The sequence below is a fragment of the Dasypus novemcinctus genome, chromosome 31, assembly GCF_030445035.2.
Source record: "Dasypus novemcinctus isolate mDasNov1 chromosome 31, mDasNov1.1.hap2, whole genome shotgun sequence".
Lineage (NCBI taxonomy): Eukaryota > Metazoa > Chordata > Mammalia > Cingulata > Dasypodidae > Dasypus > Dasypus novemcinctus.
The window spans coordinates 19830840-19841704 of NC_080703.1; the positions used below are offsets into that span (position 1 = coordinate 19830840).

Below are 10865 nucleotides of genomic sequence, written 5' to 3' on the forward strand. Positions count from 1 at the left end.
ACGCACCTACTGCTGGTCCAGGGGCCAGATGAGAACCGAGAAGGACATCCTTGAACTTCTGTAAATGCTGATGGGAAAGAACTGGCTGGTAGCCAGGCAAAGGGCCATAGCCAGAGAGAAACGAAAGAGCTGGAAAGCTCCTGGGAGGAGAGGAGGGCAGAAGTAAGATGGAAGTTCTGCAAAAGTGGGAGGGAACAAGACAAGATGTATGCAGAAGGCTTAGGGTGCAATAAGGGTGCACCATCGTTCTGGTCAAAGTTTAAACAGATTTTGGTTTGTCATTTCTTAACTTCACTTTCTTTCGATCCTTCGAATAGGCTCACGTGCATTGTGAGTCAATCAGAGGCTTCCCAATCATCATTGATCACAGAACCCCTTTTCATGGAGCACTGGGGGGCGGGGCAGGTTTGTGTTCTGGAAAACATTCCTTGGAGAACGCTGACACCCAATAGACACCTGGACTTTCCTGGACTATTAAAGGAGGACAATAAGAAATTATCTGACTGTGATTACTTCCTGATGATATTGTGAAATGTAAGTTTGTAAAATACATGTGTCACGGTTAAGTTGTCAGTGTAGAAATTTAAATAAGGCAAGACACAAGTTACATAAACAATATAGCCCAGGTGGCATCTAAGGAAGCCGAGCTGGCTGCTCTCCAGGAGACCTCCCATGGTGGCATTTAATTATTCTGCAGAATTTAACAGAGCTCTTAGTCTTGCAGGTGGTTTTCTCAACATGCTGACAGCAGACATATCTTTCAGGAGCAAGTGCACATGAACCAGTATCTCTAGGTAGAGGCATAAATGAAAATGTATTAATTTACAACAATGGAGGCTCTGTCACATGAGCCAGCACAGCCTCATTCATTCATTGTTGATGTATTTACTGATTGTCTGTTATAGACTGAGCACAGCGCTAGGCATTGGGGAGTCAATAATGAATAAGACTAAAGTAGTCCCTGCCTTCATGAAGCTACATACTAAAGGAAGAGTCAGACCAACAGCAATGACAATAATCACAAACTGTAGTAAGCACTGTCATAGCTAATTAGTGCTAACATTTATAGAACCCTTAATATGTGCTAAGCACAATTCTAAGCGCTTTCCATGTGGTGTGTCATTTAATCTTCACCAAAAAAAAGCCACTACGAGGTAGGTTCTACTATTACTCCCATTTTTTTTTTACCAGCAGGTGAAACAATTTTATTTCACAGTTAAGTTTAAAACCATAGAAACACTAGGTTCTTCATACAAAAAGAGTAGTACAGATACTACACTTTCTAGAAAATGATTATATAGACCCTCTCAAAGAAAAAGCACCCATTATATGGTTTCAGTTAGGTTACTTGGAAAAAACTCACTTCTGGACTGATTCCTAAAACATACCATTCCACCACTCTGCAATTTTTGGTTCGAAGTATAGATTACTGTCACTCAGGTACTGATCCTGCACTGTTACATATTTGATAATACACATATTGTCTCGTTTATCACTTAATGTTCCACTGGCTCATCAGCCTTTTCTGCAGGTTCATCAGAAGGTTGAGGAGGCTGTGTCTTTCTCTGTGGTCTTTCTTCAAGACCTTCCAGGAATGGAGATACATCATCATCATCATAGACCGTAAACTCCAAGTCTTTACCAACAATTCCAACGGAAATATTCTTTGTAGTTAGGTCCTGCTCTGCAGGAAGTGTCTCTCTCAAGGCACGCAGACCATGTTTAACCAGTTCATTCAGATTACACTCCATAAACTCAGACATATGTCTCTCCAAGTAAGTACGAGCTGATTGAGAACGGGCTCCAATACATAGCTCTGCAGTCAAAATAGTTAGCAGATGGACAGGTTTGGAAAATGTGAGGGCCCATATCATCATAACCAGCAATGAGCAGTCCCACACCAGATGGTCTTCGGCCATATCGTTGTGTTGGTATCTGGGTTTTGCTTCCAATTAGAGATACAAGACAAGACACAGGAAGAGGTCTATCAAATACAAATCTGGAATCCAAACACTCCTGGCGCATGAAATTACATAACAGTCTAGCATCAGCAGTAAGCCCCGCAATTGAGATACCGATATGGTTGTCAACATGGAGAATTTTTTTCTGATGAGCTGCAAGCTCTGATTGTGCCCTCTTCAATGCAACCAACACTGCATGGGTTTTCGATTTCAGACCAACTGTGGCTGAACCTTGCTTGACAGCTACTATTGCATATTCAATCTGATGAATCCTGCCCTGAGGGCTCCAAACAGTGACATCATTGTCATACTGGTCGCGAAACACCAGGAAAATGGGCACGGACCAGAAACCAAACTGGGGTCAAGTCCTGACTGAAGATACTGGGGGGCCTAAGTTCCTATTTTTGCCTCTTCTGTCCCACACACGGCACAAGGAGTCGTACTGGACCACTCGGGATTTATTCCACTGAAAAGTATTACTCCCATTTAGAAAACAAAGGCATAGAGCAGTTAAATAATTTACCGAAAGTGACCCAGGTAATAAGTGATCAGCTAGGGTTTGAACTCAGCCCCAAACTTTTCGATATCATCAAATAGAGAATGACAGAGGAAGACTCACTTTAGAGTCTGGGGAGGTAGCACTGAGCCGAGATAGGAAAGATGAGAAAGAACTTATTAGGCAAAGAGCCTCCCAGGCCCAGGGAAGTTCATGTGCAAGGTAGGAAAGAGTCTGAGCGTGCAAAGAACCGAGTGTGCTGCTGAAGTACTTGCATGAGGGAGGGGTGTTGAGAATTAGATCTGGGCAGGAGTAGGTCATTGCGGGACTGTGGCAATGAGGTGGAAGGATATATCTTCCTGTGATAGGAAGTGCTGACACTTTTTGCTTTGTTTTGGTTTTGGTTTGGTTTGGTTCGACTTTGTTTTTTTTTTTTTTTTCCAAAGAGGGGGTTCTTAACAGAATTTCATGATCTAGCTAATCTTTTAGGATGATCACTCTGGCTGCCAGCAGAATACGGATTTTAAAGGGCAGAGTGGAAGACAATAGAACTCTTTATTCAGCAGGTTTGCAGGATCCCCATGGAGATGTCACCCAACTCCTCGCCCTCTCGGCTTCCTGACTTCCTCATTCCCAAGGATCCTTTCCGCCACTCCATCTCGGTGATACTCTGGGCCAGTGTTCCCCAAACACTAACGTACTTCTGAATGCTCTGATTCACCAAGTCTGGGGTGGGACCTGAGATTCCGCATTTCCAAAAAGATCCCAGATGATGCTGACACTCTTGGTGTCACACTTGGAGCAGCAAAATCCTAGACCTTATTAGTACCCTTCAAAACTCAACTTCATGACTTACTCTCTTACTATATAACTCTTTATTTCCCAGCTCCTTCCCTCTAGTACCCCAGGAACAAACAGTTCTTCAACCCTATTAAGATCCCAGTCACCCAAATGGCTTCTCACTGTTCCCCGCCTGCTCCTGGTCTCATTTCCCTCTGAACCTAGTTGATGTTTGATGAGTCGTCTTGATAATCATTGCCGTGAACACACCCACAGGAACGCTGCCCTCTCCTTCCATTTCCATCCTGCTCACCCAGAAACCCCAATCCTGATTACTTTGAACACTCCATCTATTCAGCTCCTGCACCCAAGCGGCTGAACGTGGCTGAGAAAATACACCCCCAGGTGGACTTGCATCACTCTAAGTTCAATACCACGAATCCCAAATGGGTATTGCCTGACAATTCCACAAAACAGCCACTTTTCACCTCATGCATTCCTGGCCCAGGCCACCATCATCTCATGCTTGGATTATTGCAATAATGCCAGTTCCACTCATGCCACTCTCTACAACTTACTGATACATAAATAGTATCAATCCTTCCCCCACTCCAAGCCCTCCAGGGGCTTCCCATTAAAACAGAACAAAGCACAAATTCCTTACCTTAGTCTACCCTCCACACAATCTGGCCTTGGGCAAATTTATTCTGTATTTCCAGCACCTAGAATAATGCTTTGCACATATTAGATGCTCAGTAAATATTTTTTAATGAATGAATGGATGAATGGATGGATGGATAGATGTGTGACTCTAAAGTATCCATCTCCACAACAAAGACACTTTTGTCTATGGACAAGAACAGCCAGTCTACGCCTTTTCCTTTTATAGCTTCCGTGACTGACCCACTGTCCTTCCAAGGGCACATTCTTTATTTAGATGCATCATTACTTTTAGTCAATTACAGTCAAGTCTGGCAGCCATTTGGTATTTTTCTGGTGACTTTGCACACTTCTTCTCCAATCCACTGATCTTGAAGTTTAATTATAAAAGCTCAGCATTATTTCCCTTCTGTCAGTGCCTGGTGAGAAGGAACTTAAAGACACGGCACATTAGCTTCAAGTAGAACTTTTTCCAGGAAGAGTCCTTTGATTGGTTACTCTCCCTTATGACAATGAAAGAGGAAGAGTTACCTATGACCTCACAAATGCTGTCCCAATACCTCTCAGGTTGCTGGGGAGAAGGTGATTAAATCTTTGTGAATTCAAAGGAGTCTCACTAAAGAAAAACATTGGAAACATAACTCTTGCTCTTCTGAGGTTCAAAATATGAGGACTTCTGAAATGGACCAGGGTGGTCCTGAATGAAGTTCCCAGACTTCCAAGGATCTTAAAAAAAGAGCTCATTACGAGAGGAGAAATAGTCTAGACTGTTGATCCTGGCCCAGGAGTCAAGGAGTTGATAGTGGAGAAATGGTTCTGTCCCAGCAGGGTTGACCCTATAACCTGGGCGAAGTTGTCTGGGAAATCTAAACAGGTCTGAGCATATTTGTATGCCAAGCTTGTGAAGAAAATCATGTTAATTTTAGCTTTGCAAGTAGGTTCTCAGGCAAACACAGCATAGACCTCAGGATTGTTAACAATTAATTATCTAAAGCTAAAATTGTAATAATTGCTCTGAATTCTTGGCCTTCCACAGCACCTTCCACAGCCAAATACCGGGCTGGATGCAGTTGACTAATCTAGCTGATCTTTCAAAAGTGGAAATCAAATGAGTCTGAAATGATTTGTAAATGAATCTGGCCAGCTCCTAGTAATCCACTTCTTTTGCCAAGAGCTTATATACAAGCAACTTTCTATCTCATTATAGAGTTTTGCCAGGAGTTGACAACACACTTAAGAATCCAAACTTTGCAGAAGTCATTTTCCATTTTTTGAAAATTGAATAACATGGCCAATCTCCAGTCCTTGGGTCCTATTCTCCGTGATTCCTTAGAGATGAGGGGCTGCAATTCAGCATTCTACCCTTTGTGTGTCCTCTCAGACCCTTGGTGCAATGGGTCTGAGATGCTGTTTCTAACCGTTGGCACGTTTCCCTCATCTTTTGGTATACTATCCAGCCTGGGTAATTATTGTATCTTATTTGTTGCAGACATTTTTTACTGCCTACCTAAATCCATCCAGTCCCATTCTTTCCTGAGAAGAAAACCTTCAGGGATCCCTTAATCTCTAGTACCTAATCTTAGAAGAGGTAAAATCTGCCCCTAATCTGGGATTAGGCATGTGACACAGTTCTGGCCAATGAGAGATAAGGAAAAGACTGCAGAAGGCGTATGGGAAAGATTTTCCTCCATGATTAGAAGGTTTATGAAAATAAATACTCTGCCCCATTTTTCCTACTTTTGAACATGATTGTATGAGAAGGTGATGCTTAGAGAAGGTGCAGCCACCTTGTGACCATGAAGCAGGAAACAAAGAGCAGAGACTCTGATCTAGAATCTAACATGGTCGAACCAGCAATTACCTACTGCTAGAATTTTTATGTGAGAAAAACACATCCTGCTTTCAACCACGTAGTCTGCTACCTGAAGCTGAAAACATTCCTAATTGATACACCATCTCTCTTGGCAACAGTGATTAGTCCCTGAAATAAGCTTAAGATCCAGGAAAGCAAGTCATTACACATCTTGTCAAAGCCTATAAAATTGTACAGTGCAAACTATAAACCAGGGAAGCGGACTTGACTCAACAGATAGAGTGTCCACCTACCACATGGGAGGTCCAGGGTACAAACCCAGGGCCTCCTGACCTGTGTGGTGAGCTGGCCCACGCGCAAGGAGTGCCATGCCATGCAAGGGTGTCCCCCACATAGGGGAGCCCCACGCGTAAGGAATGTACCCTGTAAGGAGAGCTGCCCCACGCAAAAGAAAATCCAGCCTGCCTAGGAGTGGCGCTGCACACATGGAGAGCTGACGCAGCAAGATGATGCAACAAAAAGAAACCCAGATTCCCGGTGCCGCTGATAAGGATAGAAGCGGTCAAAAAAGAACACACACTGAATGGACACAGAGAGCAGACAACTGGGGTGGGGGGGGTGGGGGGAAGGGGAGAGAAATTAAAAAATAAAATCTAAAAAAAAAGTATAAACCAAAATGTAAACTATAGAGGGTTTAAGCATTGCAAAGCATAGTCCATAATGTAAGTATAGACCACGGTTAGTAACAACTGCTCAGTATTTGTTCATCGGTTGTAACAAATGCATGTTATTAGTAGGGGAAATGTGAGAGGGAAAGAGGTGGGGTAAATGGGAATCCCCTATATTTTTGATGTAACTCTTCTGTAATCTAAAACTTCTTTTAAAATAAAGTTAAAAAAAAAAAAAAAGGATCCAGGCAGGGGTAATCAGAAATTAATACACAGATATCTTCCTGCTGGCACTGCAAAGCTGCAGAGAGGTGACTCTTGGGCTGTTGGGGAATTAGAGGTGGTGTAAAGGCCTATCTTCAGTTAGTGAGAAAGACGAAACTACAAAGAAAAGCAGAGACAAACTGTCTTGGGAAGTGGATGGAGAGAGTCCTCTTGGCAGTGAGTCCTTGATCCCAGTCCCTGAGTCCCTAGATTCTTCAGCTTTTCCTCCCACCCTCTAAACTAGCGCAGATTCCTTCCCACTTACCTGAGCCCATTAACTGTCTGACTTCTTAAGCTGCTTTGGGTTGTGTCACTTGTGACAGAGCCTTGACTTGTATGCCTGGCACGTGACCTGTCTCGATCAGGACAAGTCTGACGTTATTTAGACCAGCTGGTGTCCTCTCACAATTCCTGAACCTTGACAGAGAAATTATAAGCTGTGCAGGAGGACTCAGAAGGCTACCATCTGCAAAATCTGAGAAATAGGAGTAAGAATGACATTTTCTCCTCTGTGGCTTGACAGTGGTCAAACAAACAAAAAGATAGACTTGTACCAGGCTTTTAAATATTTGATTGAAGAATTGATCACCTCCAGCCCGTTTCCTTTCTTGGCAACTTTTGTTTCTGCTGTCCACAGCTGGTGTGCCATCCTCCCCTGCAGACCCACTCATGACCAGGTAAAGTAGGCATTTGACTAGCTCCTGTCCCCAAAGCTGTGCCCCTGCACGGACGGGCTGAGTGATCCAGTTCTGATAACTGGGCTCTAGGCTCATCAACAGGATCTTATCCCAAACAGCCCACGTGCTCCTATCATTTGGCTTCTGCCTGGTCTCTGTTCCTGAACCTTCCTCTGTTAGCTGCCGAGTACCCCAAGCTGCCTCCTCCTCCTCCACAGACTGGAGATTCGCTCCTTCCCTCTGGCTGGTGCCAACATCTAGCCATCCTATGGCCCATTGCTCTTGTTACTGCCTATCTTTCTAGGTGTTTATTGTAACAATTTCAGGAGGCTCAGTTAACCTTCCACTTCCCTTCCAGTCTGAACCAGCTAAGAGATAAACACAAGAGTCAGACAGATGGGCAACAGAGTATCAGCTTTGTTACTCCTCAGACCAATGCAGGAGAAGAGGATTGTTGTACCACACATACAGAGCCTGATAACCTTCACTAAACATTCACAGAGCGAGGAATACTCCATAGAGAGAGTTAGAATGTGCTGCCCGTCTGGGGTCCCCGTCAGTGGCCTGATGATGGTTTTAGGGCTTGCGCTGGGCAGGAGGGCTGCCCGTACAGGGTCCTCGTCACCCAGTGCCCAGCGCAACTGCCCCTGGCGAAGCTCGTCTAGCATCTTCGTTGAGTTCCCCCAGGAGCAGATGCGGAGACAATTCAAATGCAAGCAGTTCATTAGGGAGGTAAAAAAACACCAGTAGGAGAGTAGAGCACTGTCCGACACACGGCAGGAGCTCTACAGATACTGCTGGAAGGAAAGGAGAGAGGAAAAGAGGGCGGAATGTCTCCTTGCCAGACCCACTGCCTCGGAATCTCCTCGGATGGTTTTTCTGCTCACAATTCCTGGAGACCCACGAATTTAAGCTGGAAGCTTAATGAATGATTCACCTTAGTTCCTTCATTACCAGTCTCCTGGAGGAAGGGACTCAGTATGGGGCCCCGTGGCCACATGTATGCCCCTTTGCGCTAACACTCTGTGATGTTAACACAGCAAGGCCGTCTATCGGTTGCATTTAGCATACATTATTAATATGGCTTTCAGCTTCACTTGCTGAATCCACGATTCCTGTTACAATACTGCATGAAAAATAAATGAGCATGGTAATGGCTTCCATTTGGGGATTAACTGCATACGGGCATATGGAAAAACATCTACGAAGACATACGTGTGAAGCAACATCTGGGACCCTTTTCTTTTAAGGCAATAAAAATTCTCAGGGGTGGTTTGTGCATCTGGAAAGCAGCTGCCACCAAGCGTAAAGGCTAGCTGTGTATCTTCTGAACTCTAAATGGAGCCTGCTGCAATGCCCACCCTCCAGTTAACTAACGTCCAAAACCAGGGAACAGAAAGCCTAGGCCGTGACATACTACGTCAGAGGACGGGCTTGTTGCCTGAAAGACCAGGGATCAGTTGCATTTTATTGACTGTGAATAATTTCACTATTTTGCCAACTGCCTGCCCAACCTCTCCGCTGGATGTTTAATAAACGTTTCAAATGTAATATTTCCAAAACAAAATTCTTGGTTATATCCCCAGCGTTGAGGCTCCGAATAATTTCACTATTTTGCCAACTGCCTGCCCAACCTCTCCACTGGATGTTTAATAAACGTTTCAAATGTAATATTTCCAAAACAAAATTCTTGGTTATATCCCCAGCGTTGAAGCTCCTGTCTTAGTTTCTCTCCCTTCCATGTCCCACTGCCTCCACTCCTTCACTTCTGCTCCCTGGGCTACCTTCCTGACAAGCCTGCACTCAAGTCCTTGCTTTGGAGGAAGCTCAACCTACGACAGATGCCACGAAGGAGGCAAAGATTTCTTAAAATATTACTAGAACATTCTTCCAAGGAAATTATGAGTATCACGCAGAAACAGCACAATTGACCTGTAGTTTGAAAGATGGCCATGGCTAAGGATGCCCCAGACACTGGTAGCAGAATTACTGGTGATGAGTGAGATGGGGACTTCTTTCCACTCCTCCCCTTTGTAACTTGAATACTTTAGTCCAGTTAAAAAATAATTACCTATTTTAAAATGTAGACAGACATAGTGACTCTGATGTCAGGCACCCAAGTTGAATCATCCCAGCATGGAATTTACATTCATACTTGTGATTTGTGAAATAACCTCTATTTAGGGGAGGGCATGTGAAGCCTGGTTGTCCCTTAGCCCTGGAATCTCTGCTCAATGGCTTTTCTTTTTTTTTTTAAAGATTTATTTTTTATTCTCTCTCTTTCCCCCGCCCCTCCAGTTGTCTGCTCTCTGTGTCCATTCGCTGTGTGTTCTTCTGTGTCCGCTTGTATTCTTGTCAGTGGCACCCGGAATCTGTCTCTTTTCGTTGCGTCATCTTGCTGTGTCAGCTCTCCATGTGTGCGGCGCCACTCCTGGGCAGGCTGCACTTTCTTTCACGCTGGGCGGCTCTCCTTACAGAGAGCACTCCTTGGGTGTGGGGCTCCCCTATGCGGGGGACACCCGTGTGGCAGGGCACTCCTTGTGCACATCAGCACTGCACGTGGGCCAGCTCATCACACAGGTCAGGAGGCCCTGGGTTTGAACCCTGTACCTCCCATATGGTAGGCAGACGCCCTATCCATTGAGCCGAATCCGTTTTCCTCAATGGCTTTCCATAACTGCAATTTGCTCAAGTTGCTTTGTAAAAAGAGCCCAATCGTGTAAAGCTTATTGAACTTGGTGGGAAGAATAACAAACGAACGAGAATTTATCATATGTAAAGCTCTGAAGTTGAAAAGGGGGTGGGGGAGAGTCCACCTCACAGTCTAGAGGTAATGAAGGCAAAAGGTTTTTACCGTGGTTTCCACTGTGCAGTCTCACTGCTTTCAGGCTCTGAGGATCTTTGGTCTGGGAGCTACTGAGAGCAGGGAGGAAAGAATTACCTTGAAATAACCTGATGATCCTCCACTCCAGAATATTTGCTGTGGGGTGGTGGTTCCCAGAGGAGTGTGGGGGATACACGTATCTCTGGAGTACCTGAGTGAGGTTAGGCGTCACCTGGTCTTTCCTTACTGGGTCTTTCACCGCTGTTTCCTGTGTCAGGACCCGTTTCAACCATTGCCCCTTGGAGGAAAGGGTTTGCCAGTTCTGGGCAAGGATGGCGAGAGGAAAGTGCTTTCCAGCCTGCCCACAGTGAGGGCTCCTTCTGCTGCTGGAGCCTGGGGAGAGGCGGTCTTGCCCACCTGAAGCAGGCTAATGAGACAGGGAATTAATAGATGGATCTGGAACCTGGCAAAGAGTCAACGTGGACATCAGAAACCTCCAAGAGGGCTGCTGGAGGACCCCCGCCCCGGGATTCTGCTACCTAGAACAAAGACTTCTTTTGGGAGCAAGGAAAAGCCCAGATGTTCTCTACGAAATTTATCACTGGGTCCTCACTAAGGGATTGATGGGTGGGGTAATCAATCAAAACAGCAAACGACTGGAGCTCCCTCCTCTCCCATTAGCAAAGGGGTGGAATAATTAGTGATTTAAATGCAAACCGGAG

At 44.9% G+C, this 10865-nt stretch overlaps 1 pseudogene; it reads right to left on the minus strand.

The window, feature by feature from the left end:
* Positions 1–1176: 1176 nt before the first annotated feature.
* LOC101439807 (proteasome subunit alpha type-1 pseudogene) lies at positions 1177–7987 on the minus strand (annotated as a pseudogene).
* Between the last annotated feature and the right edge of the window lie 2878 nt (positions 7988–10865).